This window comes from Orcinus orca, chromosome 1 (genome assembly GCF_937001465.1).
Source record: "Orcinus orca chromosome 1, mOrcOrc1.1, whole genome shotgun sequence".
In the NCBI taxonomy this organism is placed as follows: Eukaryota; Metazoa; Chordata; class Mammalia; order Artiodactyla; family Delphinidae; genus Orcinus; species Orcinus orca.
Window position 1 is genome coordinate 113,590,657 of NC_064559.1, and position 22,712 is coordinate 113,613,368.

At 47.7% G+C, this 22,712-nt stretch overlaps 2 long non-coding RNA genes across 2 annotated transcripts in view; both read right to left on the reverse strand.

The window, feature by feature from the left end:
- Positions 1-22,712, reverse strand: part of LOC125964622 (uncharacterized) — a 91,920-nt gene that overhangs the window by 9,098 nt on the left and 60,110 nt on the right. The gene's annotated exons all lie outside the window — the stretch shown is intronic.
- LOC105748184 (uncharacterized) lies at positions 236-9,899 on the reverse strand. Its single transcript, XR_001119866.3, has 3 exons — positions 9,694-9,899; positions 8,820-8,919; positions 236-1,343 (listed from the first exon to the last, which is right to left on the reverse strand). It is a non-coding gene; the product is annotated as an uncharacterized LOC105748184 (long non-coding RNA).

Sequence of the window (22,712 nt, forward strand, 5' to 3'; positions counted from 1 at the left end):
GGAAACAACCTAAGTGTCCATCATTGGATGAATGGATAAAGAAGATGTGGCACATGTATACAATGGAATATTACTCAGCCATAAAAAGAAACGAAATTGAGCTATTTGTAATGAGGTGGATAGATCTAGAGTTTGTCATACAGAGTGAAGTCAGAAAGAGAAAGACAAATACCGTATGCTAACACATATATATGGAATTTAAGGAAAAAAATGTCATAAAGAACCTAGGGTAAGACAGGAATAAAGACACAGACCTACTAGAGAATGGACTTGAGGATATGGGGAGGGGGAAGGGTAAGCTGTGACAAAGTGAGAGAGAGGCATGGACATATATACACTACCAAACGTAAGGTAGATAGTTAGTGGGAAGCAGCCGCATAGCACAGGGAGATCAGCTCGGTGCTTTGTGACCGCCTGGAGGGGTGGGATAGGGAGGGTGGGAGGGAGGGAGATGCAAGAGGGAAGAGATATGGGAACATATGTATATGTATAACTGATTCACTTTGTTATAAAGCAGAAACTAACCATTGTAAAGCAACTATAGTCTAATAAAGAAGTAAAAAAAAAAAAAAGATACAAGGAAATAAAAATTTTAAATAAAAATTACTCACCCCCCCCCCAAAAATAAAAATAGAACTCAGGCCCACCGGACCTACTGAATCACAATCTGCACTTTTACAATCTCCCCAGTGTACTTGTGTACCCATGAATAGTTGAAAGGTACATTTCTACCTCGACATGTCTTTTCTGTCTGAGAAATACACATATTTTATCCAATTTGGCATAAATAAAACACTCAAAACTGCAAAAAAAAAAATCAGCCTTAATTTATTCATTCATCTAAGCAGTGTTTTTTTTGAGTATCATCTATGTGCCTGACTATTTGCTGGATAGAGGGAATAACAGTGAACAAAATCCAGTTCCTGGAACCCACAGCTTCTAGTCTAGTGGGGAAGACTGCACAGTAAGTGCTGTGATGAGACAGCACATGAAAGGGTACCTAACTCTACCTTGGAAGGGCCTAGAAAGCCTAAAGGTATATCAACTCTGAGTCTCATAACAGAAGCATAATATAATTGTTGTGAGGATTAAAGTGCCCAGCATACGGTTTTAGTCATTTTAATAATGAAATTGGAATCTACTCACACCGAGCAGTGCAGTGAGGGAAGCGTCAGTATGTTTCATCATTAACCAGAACAACAATGAAAAATAACTGCTGATAACACTTACATAGTTCATGGTTTACGTAGCCCTTCTACCTGCAGTTTATCATCCAATCCACACAAAACCCCAGGGAGGTAGCTATAGTTAAAAACAATGCATGTGATATCCTGGATTGGGTCCTGGAACCACAAAAAGACACTAATGGAAAAACTGGTCTGTAGTTAATAGGATTGTCCAGTGTTAACTTCTTAGTTATGACCAATGTTCCGTGATTATGCAAGAAATTAACATCAGAGGAAGCAAAATATGTATAACTAAATCACTTTGCTGTGTACCTGAAACTAATACAACATTGTGAATCAACTATACTCCAATATAAAATAAAACATTTTTTAAAAACATAAATTAAAAAAACATCAGAGGAAGCTAGGTGAAGAGCATATAGAAACTCTCTGTACCAACTTTTCTGTAAATTTAAAATTTCAATGAAAAGTGAAAAACCCAAAAAATTCACAACACAACCCCTCCATCTTAGCAGGTCATCTACTGTCAGAAGAGCATGGCAGCTCAGCGGCTAGAGCTGAAGGTGGGGCTGGATGGAAACTCTGGAAACAAACACTAGAATGGAAGAGGCGAGTCCTCCGTAATCCTGGAGGGTAAATAATGGCCAAAGCAATCACTCAGGTCCTGCACCAAAAAGAGCAAGATGATTCCTGGTCCCCAGTGAATTCGCAATCTGATTTACAGTCCTTTTCTTTGGCACTGGAGTTCATAATGTGATTTCTTCACTTGTGGATTTCCTTTCCTACCATGCTTTACCATTTCAAGAATTAAAAGAGGGCTTTCCTGGTGGCGCAGTGGTTGAGAGTCCACCTGCCGATGCAGCGGACACGGGTTCGTGCCCCGGTCCGGGAAGATCCCACATGCCGCGAAGCGGCTGGGCCGGTGAGCCGTGGCCGCTGAGCCTGCGCGTCCGGAGCCTGTGCTCCGCAGCGGGAGGGGCTACAGCGGTGAGAGGCCCGCGTACCGCCAAAAAAAAAAAAAAAAAGAATTAAAAGAGCTTGCATTGCTGAGCTCTTGCCCGCTGGGTTGCAGGTGGCCAGCAGCCATGAAGAAGCCGGAAGGGGAAGTGGGCTGAGACTAAGTCCCTCGGTAGGCTGACAATCTATAAATGTGTAATCAAGAGATGTTCACCCTGGGGTGTTTTTCTCTTCTTGCTGTGCTTCATTCCCTGTACCCTCCCACCCCACTTAAAAAAAAAAAAAAAAAAAGGAAGAAAAGCACCTGACTGCTTTCCTGACTATAATTCTGAATACTTTTCAAATCTGAGGCTGTAGAGACAGTTTTAAAAATTTTATAAGTATTTCTTTATTCATCTTATATGTAATATCTGAAGGCCAACCACATGCCCAACACTGTATAGAGCCTTGGGAATATACAATAGTGACTAACATGGGGATGTTCCCTCGGAGAGCTTATAGTCTAGAGGGTGAGAAAGACATAAACAGAGTACATAATCTGTAATTAGATTTAAGGAAAGAGCAGGGTTAGACACTATGCTGCTTCTTGCCACCTGATGACTATATTTGATGTCACTTTGCGAAACACCTGGATAAAGTCAGTAAATTCCAATACTTTTCAGTCTATCAAAACAGTTTTTACCTAAAGTAGTTTTTAAAAATCCTGATCGCCCATAAACAAAAAGACACTCTATGGACTGGGAGAAAATATTTGCAAACAATGCAACCAACAAGGGCTTAATTTTCAAAACATACAAACAGCTCATACAACTCAATAACAAAAAAACAAACAACCCAATCAAAAAATGGGCAGAAGGACTTCCCTGGTGGCGCAGTGGTTAAGAATCCGCCTGCCAATTCAGGGGACACAGATTCAAGCCCTGGTCCGGGAAGATCCCACCTGCTGCAGAACAACTAAGCCCGTGCACCACAACTACTGAGCCTGCTCTCTAGAGCCTGTGAGCCACAACTATTGAGCCACATGCCACAACTACTGAAGGCCATGCTCCTAGAGCCCGAGCTTCGCAACAAGAGAAGCCACTGCAATGAGAAACCCAAGCACCACAACATAGAGTAGCCCCTGCTCGTTGCAACCAGAGAAAGCCTGCACGCAGCAACGAAAACCCAAGGCAGCCAAAAATAAATAATAAATTAATTAATTTTTAAAAAATGGGCAGAAGACCTGAATAGACATTTCTTTTTCTTTTTCGGCTGCCTTGGGTCTTCGTTGCTGCGTGCGGGCTTTCTTTAGTTGCGGTGAGCAGGGGCTACTCTTCGTTGCGGTGCGCTGGCTTCTCATAGCAGTGGCTTTTCTTGTTGCGGAGCACGGGCTCTAGGCACAGAGGCTTCAGTAATTGTGGCTCGCAGGCTCTAGAGCGCAGGCTGAATAGTTGTGGTGCACGGGCTTAGTCGCTCCGCGGCATGTGGGATCTTCCCGGACCAGGGCTCGAACCCACGTCTCCTGCATTGGCAGGTAGATTCTTAACCACTGTGCCACCAGGGAAGCCCCTGAACACACCTTTCTCCAAAGAAAATATACAGATGGCCAATAGGCACATGAAAAAATGCTCAACATTTCTAATCATCAGGGAAATGCAAATAAAAACTACTATGAGCTATCACCTCACAGCTCTTGGAATGGCCGTCATCAAAAAGTCTACAAATAATGTGTTGGAGAAGGTATGGAGAAAAGGGAACACTCCTACACTGTTGGTGGGAGTGTAAATTGGTGCAGCCAGTATGGAAAACAGTATGGAGGTTCTTTAAAAAACTAAAAATAGAGCTGCCACATGATCCAGCAATCCCACTCCTGGGTATATATCTGGAAAAGATGAAAACTCTAATTCAAAAAGATACATGCACCCCAATGTTCTTAGCAGCACTATTTACAGTAGCCAAGACATGGAAGCAACCTAGGTGTCCATCAACAGATGAATGGATAAAGAAAATGTGGCATATATATATATATATATATATATATATATATATATAATAAAAAGGAATATTACTCAGCTGTAAAAAAAGAATGAAATAATGCCATTTTCAGCAACGTGGATGGAGCTAGAGATTATCATACTAAGTGAAGTCACAGAGAGAAAAACAAATAATACATGATATCACTTATACGTGGAATCTAAAATAACGATACAAATGAACTTATTTACAAAACAGAAATAGACTCACAGACATAGAAAACATATTTATGGTTACCAAAGGGGAAGGGGGGAGGGATAAATTACGAGTATAAGATTAACAGACAGAGACTACCATATATAAAGTGGATAAAAACCAAGGATTTACTGTATAGCACAGGGAACTATATTCAATATCTTATAACATATAATGGAAAAGAATCAAAAAAAGAATATACCCAAATCATTTTACTGTATACTTGATACTCACACAATATTGTAAATCAACTGTACTTCAATTAAAAAAAAGAAAAAGAGGGCTTCCCTGGTGGCGCAGTGGTTGAGAGTCTGCCTGCCGATGCAGGGGACACGGGTTTGTGCCCCGGTCCAGGAAGATCCCACGTGCCACTGAGCCTGTGCTCCGCGACGGGAGAGGCCACAACAGTGAGAGGTCAGCGTACCGCAAAAAAAAAAAAAAAAAGAAAGAAAGAAACAGAAAGAGATAAAGAGATAAGAATTCCGATCACTTGGACACACCCAAGACCAGATAAGTCAGATGAGGGTAGAACCAAGCGTCCATGATTTTTTTTTTAATTGATGTACTGTTAATTTACAATATATTAGTTTCAGGTGTACAACATAGTGATTCAGAATTTTAAAAGGTTATACTACATTTATAGTTATTTAAAAATATTGGCTATATTCCCCGTGCTGTACAATAAATCCTTGTAGCTCATCTATTTTTTACATAGTGGTTTGTACCTATTAATCCCCTGAGGCTGTAGAGTCATTTAGTGACAACCACTGCCTCAGTCCTAGAACCAGCTAAATTCTAAGCATTATCCACTTTCTCAGATGCTGAGGATAAGCGCAAGCCAAGGAAGACTTGCACCTGCTGGGCTAGTTTTCTGAGCTGGAAGCTCTGGGGTGCTCTTAGCCTCCTCCCACATGGAAGGAATCCCTCCCGCTTACTTCTCATCACTTACCAACACCCCAAAGTTGTTGTGCTTCAGCGTCTCCCCTGTCCACCCCCTCCTCACCTGTTTTCCCTGCTACAGCCTTGGGTCAGGCCCTCACACACTCATCAGAATTCCTGAAATAGCCTCCAAAGGACCCCCACAGGCTGGGGTCTCACTCCTCACTTCCAATCCACCCTCAACACTGCTACTGTCCAAGTATAAGCATGACGAGGTTAAAACATGCCCATCATACACGTATATAAGGAGCATGTGGCAAAGATTGGTTTAACTCCTTAACGAAGGAACTAGCAGAATAGTAAATCCAGTTCAAAGGAAAATTCAAGAAACAATATAGTCGATGAAAAAAGGAATGCCGGAATGATTGCAAACTTAGAGATACAATAAAACTAAGTAACCTTTGCTCTTTCACACATTTACATTCCTCAGCCACTGCCTTCATTCCCAGGTCTCTTTATCTGAGGCCTCTGAGGTCCTCTTCAGACACTTCTGCCCAGGCCTTCTTGCGGGCAGGGGAGTGGGGAGGGGGAAACCAGTGCTCAGTGCCCAGGTCTTTCCCCAGCTCACCCTTCCCCAACCCCAGAGTCCATCAAACTGCTGGAGCCTTTTGTTGGGCGTTCCCTCAATAGTGAGATGACCCCACATCTGTGCTGGTCCACCTGGGCCTCAGGAAAATGGAACAGGGAGAGCCACTGCTTCCTCAGTTTTAGCTTCTTGTTTACACCATCACAGCAAGTGGTTACAGGCTTACCTCTTCCATTTAGGACTGATTGCTTTAAATGGCTACTCAGACACCTGACAGCTCTGTTGCTCCTGTCTCAGCTGAGCTCCTACGAGGGTTATATATTTTTACTGGACAAGGGAACATTTGCATCTCTGCAAGGCAAAACCTATGAGTGAACACAGAGCATCCCAGAGCCTGGGCCCTAAACAATAGTAAATAGATAGCAAAGGTTTCTTCTCCCGATACTACTCAGCCATAAAAAAGAGTGAAATAATGCTATTTGCAGCAACATGGCTGGACCTAGACATTGTCATACTAAGTGAAGTAAGTCAAAAAGAGAAAGACAAATACCATACGATATCACTTATATGTGGAATCTAAAATATGACACAAATGAACTTATCTATAAAACAGAAACAGACTCACAGACATAGAGAACAGACTTGTGGTTGCCAAAGGGGAAGGGGCGTGGGGAAGGGATGGATTAGGAGTTTGGGATTAGGAGATGCAAACTACTATATACAGAATGGACAAACAACAAGGTCCTACTGTACAGCACAGGGAACTATATTCATTATCCTGTAATAAACCATAATGGAAAAGAGTATGAGAAAGATGTATGTATAACTGAATCACTTTGCTGTACAGCAGAAATTAACACAGTGTTGTAAATCAACTATACTTCCTTAAAACAAAGTTTTTTTAAAAAAGGTTTATTCTCCTGGATTCTAGAACCTAGAGAATTAAATAATCTGTAGGTAGGTGCATTAGGCAAGGATCCATCCAAGGAGGACTTTGAAAGGACACATAGTCATCCTTTGCCCTATTTCTAAGTTTTAGATGATTTTGTGTAACACTGCCAAAATGAGGTACTGTTGCAACCTTGACACTTAACTGCTGGTTCAGCCTGTTGGCACTGCCCGGACAGTAGCCAAGCTCACAGCTGCTCCAGCTCCCTCCAAGTCCTGGGCCACCTACCTGTGCAGCTCCAGGCCAAATGGCACCAGCAGCTTCCACTGCAGGTCACCTGGCTTGTCAAGGCTGGAGGCAGTGAGGGAGAGACAAGGGTTCTAGTTCGTTCTTATGGGGCTTGTTGACCTTGTTCTCCCCAGCCTCACCTCCAGTTTTTCTTCCCAAATCCTGTCCCTGCAGGTATACAGCAATTCCAGGCCCAGGCCAGTTGCAGGGACCACAGGCTTCCACGGAATCCTTCACCGGTTCCCACAATTACGTAGGGTGTAATTATCATAAATTGCTTATTTCATATCATTCTTAGTGATTCTGTTCTCTGCACAATCCTGACTGATACACTCCCCAAATTTTCTCAGTGGGCCTTTTTGGGTTCTGATGTCTCTTCATGGCTAGAGTGCAATAGTTATTAAGAGAATAAACCTTGATGTTAAATTCCAGCTCAGACCCTCCCCAGGCACAGCATTTAGCTTCTCTAAGCCTCAGTTTCTACATCTGTAAAATGGGAATAACAGCAGAACTCCATTAGAAGGTTGCTATGAGGATTAAACAAGGCAATGGCAGTAAAATCCTTCCTGACCTAGTGTAAACACTCAATATTCACTATGATCATTACCTCTATCATAAATAACACTTATCACTGTGACTTGCTTTTCTGAACCACCATCGTCACACACATCAGAGTATGAACTTCTTGAGACAGTGAGCAAAGAGACATCCCTTTTGATTGGAGGGCTGAGGAAGCTTCCATGTCAGCTGGGCCCTGAATAGTTGGATGGGCGTGGGTAGATAGGGGAAGGATGGCATCTCTCTTAGAAAGGAAAAACCAGAGATAGGTGTGTAGAGACCAGCAGTAGAACCAACGAGGCTTTGAAATTGTACAAATTATCTTAATTGAGCAACCATGTGTTAACAGACTCTGCATCAGGCCCTGGGCTGGGCTAGGAAGATAGAACGTTGAATAAGAAGCTTTCTGTCTGGACTTCCCTGGTGGCACAGTGGTTAAGAATTTGCCTGCCAATGCAGGGGACATGGGTTCGACCCCTGGTCCTGGAAGATCCCACATGCCGCGGAGCAACTAAGCCTGTGTGCCACAACTACTGAGCCTGAGCTCTACAGCCCACGAGCTACAGCTACTGAGCCCGCACCTGCGTGCCACAACTACTGAAGCCCGCACGCCTAGAGCCCGTGCTCTGCAACAAGAGAAGCCACCGCAATGAGAAGTCCGCGCACCGCAACAAAGAGTAGCCCCCGCTCGCCCCAACTGGAAAAACCCCCCGTGCAGCAATGAAGACCCAATACGGCCTAAATAAATAAATAATTTTTTTAAAAAAGGAAGAAGACTCCTGCCTACTTAAAAAAAAAAAAAAAGAAAAGAAGCTTTCTGTCTGTTGGGGGCAATAAAAGGATATCAGTACTTATAACACAATGTGATGCGAACCCCAAAAATCCAGCAGCTGAACTCCAAGGACTTAAAAGTGAATCAAGGGCAGAGTGTTTCCCAAGCCCAGGTCTGATGAGGGCAGAGGGCAGAGGACATCCCTGTAGGCCTATGGGCTGCCTTGGAGAAATGAATGAAGAGACATCTGTGTTCTACGCCCACTCCACCCCCCAACCTTCTCCCTCCCTCTCTCCCTTTTGGGTGAACGTGGGTTAGTACTGAGTAGGAAGTGAATGTCCCTGTTCCTTGAGCCCAGTCCTCTAGGCCTGATTATAGAAGAGGCAACCAGAGGCTGGGGTAGTACATCTAAAATTATTGAGAAGAAAATGTATTATCTGCCTAAAGAAATGTGTCAAAAGAGAGCACAAGAAAGCACAGTAAAATGTGTTCCACCTGGAATGTAAGCTCCATGAGGCAGGGACTTTGAGTATCTGCAGATTCCACCTCTGGTATGCAGTCAAAGATGTGGTATGTGGTAGCATTCAAGTATGTGCTGAAAGCATAAAATAATGAATAAATGAATGAGTGAATGAAGACTCAAGAGATGGATCCCCCCGGGTGGGGACTGGCACACAAGCTGCCCTGCTCAGAGCTCTCAGATGTAGCCAAAGACCTATGTTCTTTTAAACACTTGAAGCATCAGCCAACTCCTTTGGGTTTACTTTTCTCCCCACCCGTAGCACGTGCCTCACCTTCCCCACCCAGAGTTCTATCAGCCAAAGGGAGCAAAAATGCCCAGCACGCAGGAAGGACATTCCAGTCCAGATGACAGATACCCTCCTGCAAGAACTCCCCACTAGGCAACCTGGCGTGTGGCCGCAGGCGAGTGAATGATCATGTGTCTGTCAGGCTCTCAGGCTCCATTCAACCCTGGGGGAATGACAAGAACAAACCACTACAAGTTCACCAAGGTGGTGCCGCCCAAGATGGCCTCCGGGCCTGGTGACGCCTCCACCTCACCATCCCCCTAATCTGATTTTGCACTGGTCACTTAAGTGTTTCTCCAGACACTGCTGATGGGCTCCAACCCTGGGAACTGACTGACGCGGTGCCCAGACGGCGTGGGTCTCAGCAGCCTCCCTGCCCCACACATCCCACAGCCCCAGCCTCGGGGTCAGTTCCCAGGAACCTGAGCCGCTTGTGCTTCTCAGGAAGGAACAGACACCTTGGGAACCTGCTCAGGACCTGCCATGGGTGTCAGCCCAGCCCACCGCCTAAAAGCTCACCGGGCCTCCTCCCGCAGCCAGCAACACCAACACATATTCACCAGGCAAGATGGTGCAGTGGGCTCGGGGCTCAGAAAGACCTGGGTTTGGAGCCTGGCCCTACCACCCACTGGCTGTGTGGCTCTGGGAAGATCACTTTGCTTTTCTGTGCCTCGGTTTCCCCATCTGTAAAATAAGGATAACAACAGTCGTATCAGCCAGAGTTTAGCACAGGAAACAGGAACCACTCAAGGTATTTTGAGCAGAGAGTGACTTGATACGGGGGTTAGGTGCTAATGGGATGGTTGGATGGCTGGACAGGGGAAGGGAGGAGGTAAGGCTGAGTCTCCAGAGGATCTGCTCCCTCGCTGTGGGCAGGAGAGGAAGGTGAGCATCTGGAGGTTGCCCTGGCACTCCTGAATTCAGGATACAAGTGTATCCTGGGGATCCAAGGAGCAGGCAGGGCCTCCACTGCAGCTGCCAGGGGCAGGGACCACACACTGGACACCACTGCAGTAGAAGATGCACATCTGTATGACCCCGTTTGCCAGAAGGCAGCAGCCAAAGCAGTAGGAAGGCGGCCTCTGGTTCCTTTCCACCTTCCAAATCCCATGTGAGGGTCTCAGCGTTGCATCACAGGATGCTTCTCCCCCCACCCCAACCTCCCCAAAAGGCCTCTCCCCCACCCCCACTTCCCTCCTTTCCTGCCGCCCCCAGGCTGGATGTGGCGGTGTGGGGCGCCCTCGTGTGGTCGAGAGCGGCCCTGCAGCCCCGCCGCCAGGATCCCAGGCTGCCCTCCTCCTCCTCCTCCTGCACCCGTGCTGCCCTCCTGCCGGAGCCCCGGGCCCCGCTGTCCCACGGATGTCATGGCTGTGCCACCGCCCACGCCCACTACTCTAACTGGCCCGCCTCCAAGCTACATTCCCTCCTTCTTTTACCTCTGAATGCTTTCTCACTTATATTTTAAAATTCAATGTTCTATACATATCAAAGAGTATGTATTAGTTAACTAACCCTATGTAACCAATCACCCTAAAACGTAGCAGCTTAAAATAGCAAACATTTATTACCTTACACAGTTTCCGATGGTCAGAAATCCAGGAGCAGCTTAGCTGGGTGGCGCTGACTCAGGGTCTCTCATGCAGGTGCTGTCAAGACACTGGCTGAGACTGTGGTCATCTGAAAGCTGGGGTGGCTCCACTTCCAAGTTCACTCACACTGTCTTCCTCGAAAGGCCTTAGTTGCTTGCCTTTGGGCCTCCCCATAAAGCTGCTGGCGACATGTCAGCTGGCTTCCCCCAGAGCAAATGTTCCCTGGGAAGGAGAGCAAGAGAAACCAAAATATTAAAACCCAACCTCAGAAGTGACCTACCAGGAGTTCCCTGGCAGTCCAGTGGTTAGGACTTGCCTCTTTCACTGCTGGGGCCTGGAGCTAAGATCCTGAAAGCCATGTGGCACTAGAACAAAGTGGGAGGGAATATGAATTCCAGGAAGTGGGGATCGCTGGGGTCCTTCTTACAGGCTAGCTATCACAAAACATTTTTTTTTCTCTCTTTTCTTTGGCCATGCAGTTTTCGGGATCTGAGTTCCCCAATCAGGGATTGAACCCGGGGCCATGGCAGTGAAAGCACCGAGTCCTAACCAGTGGACCGCCAGGGAAATCCCCTTCCCCCCCAAATTTTTTAATGTTAAAAACAAAATTTTAAAAAACAACAAAATATGATCAACACCCATGAACCCACCACTCACACAAGAACCAGAACATCACGTCTCCTGTCATCTACCCTCTGCCTCCCTGTGTGAGAGGCTTACCCCATTTTGAATTTTGTGTCTATCATTCCTTTGCTTTTCAAAAAGTTTTGCCACATAGGCACAGATGTCTAAATAATATGTTTGTTTCATTTGCTTTTTTGATCTTTATAGAAATGATTGGCTGTAAGTAGTAAGTGGTGCTCCCTCCTCCAAGATTCAAGCTTCTGGGCTTCCCTGGTGGCGCAGTGGTTGAGAGTCTGCCTGCCGATGCAGGGGACACGGGTTCGTGCCCCGGTTTGAGAAGATCCCACATGCCGCGGAGCGGCTGGGCCCGTGAGCCATGGCCGCTGAGCCTGCGTGTCCGGAGCCTGTGCTCCGCAACGGGAGAGGCCACAACAGTGAGAGGCCCGCATACCGCAAAAAAAAAAAAGATTCAAGCTTCTTTTCCCTTTTGTTCCCCTCCTCTGGAGGTGTAGCTGCTTCCTGGCATTCTCATTTCTGGGTTACCTCAGCATTCTTTATTTATCCATTCTCCTGTGGATGGACATTTGGGTTGTTTCCACTCCTATTCGAAAAATGATGCTGTCTCTTGGGTCCATGTCTTCTGGTACATGTGTGCAAGTTTCTCCACATTTATACCTAAGCATAGGATGCTGGGTCTTAGGATATGCAAACAAGACAACGTCAAATTATTTTCCAAGATGGTTGCACCAATTTACACTCTCACTTGCAAGTTACACAAAATCCTATTGATCCACATGTTCTCCCTCAGGTATGTGCTGTGGGGAGGTGGACCCAGGGCCTTGGGAGAGAAGAGAGGCTCCCAGGCACTGAGACTGGCAGTGGGAGAACCCACATGCCCGTAGACCCCAGCCCAACTCAGCCAGAGGAGCTTTCAGGCCCTGTGATATTGTGATTTATGATAAGAAATATATATTTGGTCTTCATACCCATCCCGTTTCTGGCACAGACCTCCTAAAACCCTTGGAATTTCCTAATTAAGGAGGGCAGACAAAGGTGTCTTTTGTTATGTTAATGAGATGACTTTTGGACAGGACCTAAGGTTGGCTGCTGGTTTCTAGAGGAGCCTGCCATGTGAATAAGGGTTGGAACTTTCAGTCCCACCCAACGACCTCCAGGGAAGGAAGAAGGATTGGAGGTTGAATCAATTACCAACAGCCAACAATTTGATCAGTCATGAATGTGCAATGAAGCTCTATGAAAACCCAAAAGGAGGGACTTCCCTGGCAGTCCAGTGGTTAAAAATACTGGCTTCCAATGCAGGGGATGTGGGTTCGACCCCTGGTCAGGGAACTAGGATCCCCATATGCTGTGCAGTGCAGCCAAAAACAAAAACCAAAACAAATAACAAAACAAAGGAGAGGGTTTAGGGAGCTCCTGGGTTGGTGAACACATAGAGAGCTGAGGAGAGTGGCACTTGGAAAGGGCGTGGAAGCTTCGTGCCCTTCTGCCATACCTTCCTTGCCCTACGCATCTCTTCTATCTGGCTGTTCCTGAGTCATATCCTTTCATAATAAACTGGTAATCTAGTGAGTAAAATGTTTCTCTGAGTTCTGTGAGCCTACCTAGCAAATTAATCCAACACAAGGAGGATGTCTTTGGAACCTCCAATCTATAGCTTGTTGTCAGAAGTCCAGTTAACAACTTGGACTAGCAACTGGTGTCTGAAGGGCAGGAGAGTGGGGTGACGTGGGGGGAAGTCTTGTAGGAGCCCTTAAGCTGTGGAATCTGATGCTGTCTCTGGGTAGATAGCATCAGAATCGAGTTCAATTGTATGTAGGACACCCACGTGGCTTCGGAGAATGGCTTGTTGGTTGGGAGACACCCCCCACACGCACCTCATGCACTCACAGTCCCCCACATGTTGCAATTGGGTCCAGGAACCAATTTAGGCCCCCGGGAAGCATTCGGCTGGCCCCTCTTGAGGGAAAGCGCACTTAGATAGGGACACCTTTGCACTCAGCTGCTCTCCTGCTCCAGGGAAAACCATTTATACCCTCCTGGTTGTAAGGACTTCATGAGAATCCTAAAAAAGAATCCGTTGCACAGCAGAGGCTCACTAAAGCATCTTTCCTTCTTCCCCCTTCTCCCTCCCCTGCTGCAGCTACTTCTTTTGGAAAGTAGAAGTAAGTGAAAGAAACAAACTCCCAAGCAAATCACAGTGCTCTGACCTCCAGGGTCACTAACACAGCATCGATTAATTGCTTACCCACAGCAAGGAAAAGTTAATTACCTACCAAGGAAATTTTAAAAAGAAAAAAGGAAACATGAGTTTAAATCTTAATTAGGGCCCCTGCATGGTGAGAATGGAAATGAGCTGACTTCCCTTGGATCTAATTGCTGGCAATTAAAGTGAAGGCCTCTGATCCCTGGGCAGCCTCTTGCTCCCACTGTCTCCCCCACAGACCTCCAGCCACACCTCCTCTAAGAAGAGGCAGAGAGGAGGAGCGTGGAGGGAAAGACCACTGCCTCCAGGACTCTGGCCATCGCCCTCAGGGAGATGCTCCCCAGCAGGGATTAGAAACACTGGGCAAAGTCCATTGCCCCAAATCCACCATTCGTGCTTGGTTCACTGCTGCCTAAAATGTCACCACAGGAATAGTGGTAGACGCTGTGACGCCCTGTGGCCCAGATTCCTCTCCAGGCATGCAGGACACTCCCCAGCTGCTGGGATGGCTGCCAGCAGACAGCCTCAGTTGTTGCCCTTCTGGATTGCCCAAGGTCACACCTTGGCAGGTGTGACCAGCCAGCCTACGCCCAGTGACAATTAACATGATGTCCTAAGGCCCAGCATTCTCACCTCGATCTGGGTCACCTCTGAAAGTTTTGTCAGCTCCTGTGCTCCTGGGAGGGTTGGCCGGGCAGTTGTTCAGACTGCAGTGCAGCTCACCTCCCTCTGGTCAACCCTGCTGCCAAACCCTCTTCCACAGGTGACAATCCCAAGAGAACTCCCTAAGGAATGTCCTGCACACTTATCTCCATCTCAGAGTTTGCTTCTCGGGCATCCCAACTTGTGACAGAGATTTAAATTAAGCAAATTTAAATCTGAATGTAATTTTACAAATTAAGAATGTAAAATTTTACATTCTATAGCATCATAAACTAAAGGAACCTCAGAAGGCATCTAGCCCAGCCTCCCTCCCAGCACGATGGTACGGTTAGCATCTCACCCGGCTGATGGGGCCTTGGTGGAACACTGACCGTGACAGGGACTTGTCATCTCAGAGAGTGGCCCTTTCGGTGCCTGGACTGCTAGAAGGCTCTTCTCATACTGGTCAGCTCCTTCCAGGCAGAGCCACAGAGCAAGGGTCTATGTGGTGCCAGGATCGTGCCAGGCTGTGGGGAAGACAGGATGGTACAGACCCTGCCCCAGCACCTCAGCAGTCCTGAAGACGTGCACTTGTCCCACAGCTGAAGTGCTGCACTGCCCTCCGGACAGCGGAGCACAGGCACACAGTAAGACAGCCACCCGATGGCCTGGATACTCCGCTTCTGTAAGCAGCCTGGTTCCCAGCTGGCTCAACTCAGACATTTCCAGGTGCTTTCTTTCTTTCTTTCTTCCTTCCTTCCTTCCTTCTTTTCTTTCTTTCTTTCTTTCTTTCTTTCTTTCTTTCTTTCTTTCTTTCTTTTCTTTCTTTCTTTCTGGTTGCGTTTGGTCTTTGTTACTGCGCGCGGGCTTTTTCTCTAGTTGCGGTGAGCGGGGGCTACTCTTCGTTGCGGAGCGCGGGTTTCTCATTGCGGTGGCTTCTCCTGTTGCAGAGCACGGGCTCTAGGTGCGCAGACTTCCACCAGGGAAGTCCCTTTCCAGGTGCTTTTGATAAGCCTAGTTCCCACCTGGGGCTCCTCCAAGGGTATCCTCAGTCTGACCTGGGTCCCCCTTTCAGCAGCACAGGTCGTTCAGCTGAGGTTGTGTCACCCCCTATATGGCAGGAAAGGCCACTGGTCTGCTAAAGAATTGGCCGGTGCCCAGGGATTCCCTGGATGACGTCGCTTGCCTGAGCCAACTCTAGGACCCTGTTGCTGCTCTGGCCCCAGGTGCAGCTAGATGGCGCTGTCCCTTCAGGGTGGCACCTGCCCTGGCCTGACCAGCAAGCTCATCCTTCACACACCCACATGACTGCATGGATGCAGAGGGGTCCACACCGTTCCTGGACCCCAGCCCTAGGCCTTTATGGAGGCCAAGGTCACAGCCCATTGGAGACACTGCCCACTCCTTCCTGCAGGACTCAGAGCAATAATTGTTCATTCAACAAGTATTGGCTGAGGGGCCAGGGTGGGTGGGAGACACCCAGAAGAGGTTTTGGGGAGGGAGGAGGGGTGTGGAGTGGGCAGACCAAAGCCTTCTGCAGGCTTGGCCCCGGCAAGATGGGGTGGCGAGGAGGGCTGGACTCTTGGCTAGTCTAGGCAGGACCCACAAACAAACGCGTGCCAATGAGATGCCCAGAAGCAGGCAGGATTCCGTTCAGCTCAGCTGGACTCTCCTGAGCCCACACAGCACAGCCCTTCATCCTCTGGGTCCCGGTACTGGAGGGCTTTCCCTTCCTGACCCCACCCCACACTGGTTCTCCCACCCTCTCCCTAGGCTCTTCCTCTGGGGCCTCTAGACAACCAGCACCTTCCAGAAAGTCCACACAAAAGTTTCTCCAGGACTGATGCGGACACCCAAGAATTAACCCTCTGGGTCTTAATTCCCTGGGCAGGAGATAGGGGTGGGAGTCGGGGCAAGACAGAGCTGCAGTTAACAACTGTCTACACATCTGTCTGCACCAGCCTGAGAGCAGAAGAGACAGAATGGCCTCCTGGGGAGCCTTCTAGCCCCAGGACTGCCATGGGCTGGCTGGGAGAAGGGTACTAGATATTCAGCGAGTGTTCAGCAGGCAGGGAGAGATGGAAGAGCTCAGGACAAGGGACGAGTTCAGGGCTGGCCTGAGAGCCGGGCCTGTTCCCGAATTAGGACTCAGGTGGAGTCCATCACCTTGACCCACAGCCGAGGGGAATGTGGAGATGAGCCTTCTCCGTGGTGTTCTGCTCTCTGAAGAGTGGGGAGGGTGTCAGGGACGATAAGGAAACGCTGTCTCCTAAGCCAGGGCCCAGGCCTATTTAAAGGTTTAATGTTGTCAAAGGTCTGGGGCTGGGTTGGGCAGGAGAGCTCGATAAATCAGAGAGCAAGTGGAGAAGTGACTTGCTGATGCCGATTGAGGTCTGCACCTGGCCGGACTCCAAGCACCACCCTTGGCCTCCTGGGTGGTGACTTTGGGGCAGGCAGAGGAGGGAGTGAGCACAAAGCCAGCCTTTCATGCAGTTTTGTTAGGGGAACCACGGACTGAACCTGCCCACCCGGGCCAGGCACCACAGTAACCATTTGCATGAGTTTTCTTGTGACAGGAGGTCCTGGTAAGGAACGCGGAACTAACAAGCCACCACCAACCGGAAGAATTCAGGAAAGGTCAAAAGGAGAGGGAAGACTCCAGCCCGTATGTCCTACCAACCTCCCAGAATCCTTCTCTCTGGAATCTATCTTGGCTGAGTGATGTGCTCACCACCAGGAAGGACCCTGAGTCAGAATGATTGACCAGAGACAACCCAGAAACTAACCCCATCACCATAAAACCCGAGACGGCGAGCCACGTGGCAGAACAGTCCTCCTGGGTTCCCTTTCCCGCCTGCCCTCCGCCCGGGCGCCCCTTCCCAGTAAAGTCTCCTGCTTTGTCAGCACGTGTGTCTCCTCGGACAACTCATTTCCAAGTGTTAGACGAGAGCCCACTCTCGGACCCTGGAAGGGGTCTCCCTTCCTGCAACAGTGTGATGGGCTTTTTTTCTTAAGGCACTTCCACAAGTCTCCTTTCTCACCTCACACCCTCTTCCCCAGGGCCCTGTGAGGTAAGCAGGGCAGGTAATGAGACTCAAGGGGGCCGAATGAGCTGGCCATGCTCACGTGCCCGGTAGGTGAGGCTGAAACCCAGGAGACTCCTGGACCTCCTCTCTGCATCCCCCATCCTCATCCCCCAGACAGGAACCCCTCACCTCTGCGTGGAGTGTCTCACTTTTCACACCACTTTATCTTCTCTCTTTCACTTTGTAAGGTCCCATGATAATCCTTCGAGGTGCATCAGGGATCACTGAGTCTTGATCAACCAAAAAAGACCTGGGTTCTGAGCACGGCTTTGGCACAGCTGAACTGTGTGACCTTGGGCAAGTTCCATCCCTTCTCTGGGCCTCCATAGCTGTATGTTTTCCTCTATAGGGTAAAGGTATAGGCATCGGTACACCTGAGGGTCCCTTCTAGCTCTGACATTCTCTAGGTTCTAAGCTCCATATAACGGATAAGAAAATCGAGGCTTAGTATGTGGTTGGTGTCCTGTTGTCCCACGGGGACCTGCCTTTCCTCTCCTCTCAGCTCAACCCAGGAACAGGCGAGGGAAGCACCTCCAGCCCCTCTGCATCCCAGGGACTCATTTAAAGGAGAATCCATTTTTTTGGCTCCTTTTGTTGGCTGGACCCAGAAGTGGGAAGCTTATCAGTGTTTAATGAAGCCAGGACCAACCTAATTATCAAAGGCACTTTCAATAAGCACCTTTCACTCCATGTAGGGAGCTAGCATACTCAGAATAAAAAGAGAAGAAAAGCCATTATCTTGAGATGCCTGGGCGCCTACCTGGGCTGAGCCCTGGGAAGTCATTATGAGTAATTACGGGCTATCATCCCAGCACAGCACACAGTCCTAGTTGGTACAAGTAATGAGCGGGAGCACGAGGCCCCTGACAGGCAGGGAGGCTGAGGTCATCCAAAAGGGCAACTTTCCCTTTTTAGTTTCCTTCCATCCCACTTCTTATGAGTGTCCCCTCCCGGGTCCTTCATTTCATAGCTCTGCTTTCACTCCCAGCAGATTTGTTACCCCGTTTCTTTTCATTCAGGGAGAAAGTCACTGTGCCCTGAGGCTCTATAACTGTGCACTCGAGAAGCTTTACCCAGCTCACTCTGAGCTGTGCTTGTTTATACCGGGGTGTCGTAGTGAAGGCGGTGACACGTGGTCAGTTGAGATGGGGTGGACAAAAGGAGAAGCTTGTTTGGAAGAGAAGAAATTTAAAATTATGCTTGGACCTTTAAATTGAAGATGCAGATTACACATCTAACATTTCAAATAATGGAGTATAGGGAAGGGTCAGCGCTAGAGGTACAGATTTGAGAGTCATCAGAATATCTGGCACATAAATCCATAAACCAGCTGAAATCGTTCACAGAGAATGCGTTCACAGAAAATGATGGGCATGCAGGACTGGACCCTGGCCCTGGAGCACCCAGCATTTAGAAGTTGAACAGAGGAGGAGCAATTGCAAATTGGAACCAACTGCTGCTGCTGAAAGAACTGCCTCAGCTGCTGTGAAAAAGCAAGACTAGATGATGTTGACAGAAACAGGAAGCAGAGGAAGATTATATCCCTTCTGCCTTCCGGTCTGCCTCTGGCGAGCCCTCCTGGCAGAACCTAACACGGTGCTAGATAGTTGAGCAGAAAAGTAGTTTTCAAAGTTCTTGCCCCAGCATCACAAGTAAAGGATAGAAGGATAGGATTGAAGCTGAGAGACAAGAGCTGAATAACTGGCACACGTTATGGTTCTTGCCTACTGTCTAAGGCCAGTCCAACTACTGCTTTCTCTCATATTCACCTCATGGTCTCTGAGAGATAAGAGGTGGCTGAGTAAAGCAAAGATCAGGGGGAACCTGCATCAGCTGAGAGAGCGGCCATATTGGGGAAAGTAGATCAGCCTATTAGCATCGAGATCAGAACGGAGCTGCTGGGGACTGGCAGTGTCAGAAACCCAGAGCCCTTGAGGGACCTAAGCTGTCGGAAGGATGGCAGGAGAGGCAAGAGTGAGGGGAGGTCAGTATTCCCTAGGAATAAGGATGAGAAAACAGGCTTTCAGCGGGGATTCAGAGAGTAGAGCTGGGAGAGCTAATTCTACCTCTGAAGGCTCCTTTCCCCACATCCGTCTGGGCAGGGAGGAGCAGGGAACACTTAGTGGAACTAAATAACCCTGTCCTTCCTTTCAGATCCCTTTGCATTAGGTTCTTTTTTTTTTTTTTTTTTTTTGCCGTACTTGGGCCTCTCACTGTTGTGGCCTCTCCCGTTGCGAAGCACAGGCTCCGGACGCGCAGGCTCAGCGGCCATGGCTCACGGGCCCAGCCGCTCCGTGGGAAGTGGGATCTTCCCGGACTGGGGCACGAGCCCGTGTGCCTTGCATTGGCAGGCGGATTACTTAACCACTGCGCCACCAGAGAAGTCCCGCCATACTGGTTTTTAAAACATTGAAATACTTCCACACTGACGAATTATAACAGTTGCCCCTTCCCCATTTCCCGTAAGTCCCCACTGCTCAGCAACTAAAGGGAACCACGTGGCACAGCAGGGGACCTCTAGGACCAGATCCAGTGGTGAGGCATTCTTTTTCTTTTTTTTTTTGCAGTACGCGGGCTTCTCACTGTCGTGGCCTCTCCCGCTGCGGAGCACAGGCTCCGGATGCACAGGCTCAGCGGCCATGGCTCACGCGCCCAGCCGCTCCGCGGCATGTGGGATCTTCCGAGACCGGGGCACGAACCCGTGTCCCCTGCATCGGCAGGCGGACTCTCAACCACTGCGCCACCAGGGAATCCCCCTGGATTAGGTTCTTAGTGAACTTCACCAGGGGTGGGGCAGGGTGGGAAACCAGAGATCTGTGAGGGGTGTGGGGATATTGGTGTTGGGGGCACCTAGGCAATTCAGTTTTCTGTCTGGAGAGCTCTCCCATGCCAACAATTCTTTACCTCTCATTTAATGTCCTAAAAATTAACAAGAAAGGCAGGAAGTACTGCTGCCCCACTAGGTCCTGACTGACTCACTTCTGTCAGCTCACCTGTCAGATTCCTCCCATGCTCACCACCTGCTAAGCAGCACCACAGCTCCGGAGCAAACGTGATTTATAGACCTGTCAACCATGTCCATATTGACAGGACATCTGAGCTTAACCTTCTGAAATCTCTAGCTATCCAAAGTTTCCTGTGGAGGTCCTAATGCTTGGTGATTTGAGTCCCACCCCCAATCTATGTGGTTATATAGACTCCCCCTCTCTCCCATGTTCCCTCTACTGCCTCAGGAGACAGAAGGCATTTTAAGTGCTTACAATCAAGGACTGGGGAAGACATCCTATAATGCTCCAATCTGGCTTCCCATGACCCCATGAACCTCAAGTATGATGACATTGAAATCCTGATCGAGTAATCATAGTTCAGGCATCAAAAATGGAGTTGGGTGGCCATGGAGGATCTGGTCTGACATGTCCCTGCACCACTAAGAACTTGAACTTTCTGTGAACTGTACCAAACCAAAGAACACCAGCCATTTCAAAACATCTGCTAGCTGCAACCGTGTCCCAAGGTTGTTCCCCCTTGTCACTATGCAACCATTTCAGACCCCAACCATCCTTGCTAAATAAGCACCCTTACTTCTTGCCAACTCCAACTATACTTCTTGATAAACAACTCATGTAACTAACTGTGACCTTGAGGCTTTTGCCCTTATAAACTTTCTCCATTTTGTAGTCCAGCAGAACACAATTCAAGTGCTGCTTGAATCTGTGTCTCCTGGGCTGTGGTCCTAACAAATCCAAAATAAATGCCTCTTTATTTCAACTGGGTCCCTGCTTCTGAAATTTTGGTTAACAAGTCCTTCCGTGCAGCCAGGCTAGGACAGGAGTCCTGAACCCCAAGCAAGGACTCTGACCATTCCCCCATCACATCTTCTTGCACCGCATCGCACCCTACCTTCTGCAGAGGTTTGGCTCCGTGGTGCCTTTTCCTGGAACCCTCAGCCTACACTCTACATCTGATCTCTGCAGAAAAAAGTGATAGAACCTAAGCTCACCACTGATTTGGACCAAAGCCCTGGTGATGATTTAAACTGAAATGCATTAATAGCTCTGAATATTTCATACCAGGTACATTAGAACAACCAGCATTATTTATTGAATGCTGATCACCCATCATGGGTATTAATACATTTTGCTTCACAGTGTCAGCCAAAGGGAAATTAGCTTCAGGAAATAAGGTAGGAGGCTTTTGGTAGGAGGTACTTTTGCCTCAGGAAATAAAAAAATAAATCTTGCATGGATGGAAGGTGTGGCCTAGTGGTGTTATCCAACCTCACTCTGGCTTCTAACAAAACGTCTGCAAGGCTCACGAAGAGGGCTTTTAAACCGCCATGTGAGTAGGAGTCCCACCATCATATCCCAGACAAAACCAGGCTGGGCTGAGCCGCTGCTTTCTCCAGCAGATATTAATTTCCCAATGTCTGAAATGGAGCCCAACGTCTAGCACTTCTGGTGTTCTGCAGAGGATGATAAAGGAGTAAATGGGCTTAATTGATTAGAGAGGGATTTAGTTGATCTGAGAGAGAAGCTCACAGCAAAGGGCAGCTCTATTCTCTCATGCAGGATGCAGTTTTCATCATGTCGAGCCTCTGACAGTGCTCCCTTTGACCTGTGCTCTCAAACCCATTTATCAGTCAGGGTCTGCCCAAGAAACAAACCACTCTAGCTATTTTAAGCAGCAAGAAATTTAATACAGAGAATGAGGTGCTTATACACCTGCTGGAAGGTTCTGAAGAGTGGGCTCTAGGCTAAGCCTCCAAGGGTAACTCATGGAACTTCACCCAACCGACCCACCAGAATTATCAGTCTAGCCTTATCTTTTCCTTATTTTATGGTCACGCTGATGTTAATTTACTGTTAAAAAAATAAACTATAAAGAAAACATATTTCATTTCTAAAGTAATGTAGAACACTTTATTTAAAATTTTTTTGTCATAAGTATATGGCTCTTCAAGCCTATTGGGGGTGGGGGGAGCCAATTAGAAACAATTTCCTAGGAGCATTTCATGGGATCGTGTACTCACAGGACAATTTCACTTGTATACTGCACGCAGCCTGTTTACCTTGCTCTGATCAGGTCCCTGTGCTCCTTCCCTCAGCATTCAGCCTCTCCATCAGATCCAGCCTGTTAACATCAACAAGGATGGGGCCCCATGTTCAAAAAGCAGGGGAAAAGTGCCATTAAAGTTACTAAAATATGAAGCCCTCTTCTTTCTTCCCTTCCTTTCTCTCTTGATTTGTTATGGTGTTTATTTGCTATTTAATGTCATTCTAAGTAAAAAAAAAAAAAAAAAACTTAAAAAGTATTTTGAATTATTAACATAAATTTTACTGTTCATCTTTATTTTGCACAATTCCAGTTTGAAATGCAAATGTTAGGTCATTTAGTTCATATGCAGAATCACCAAA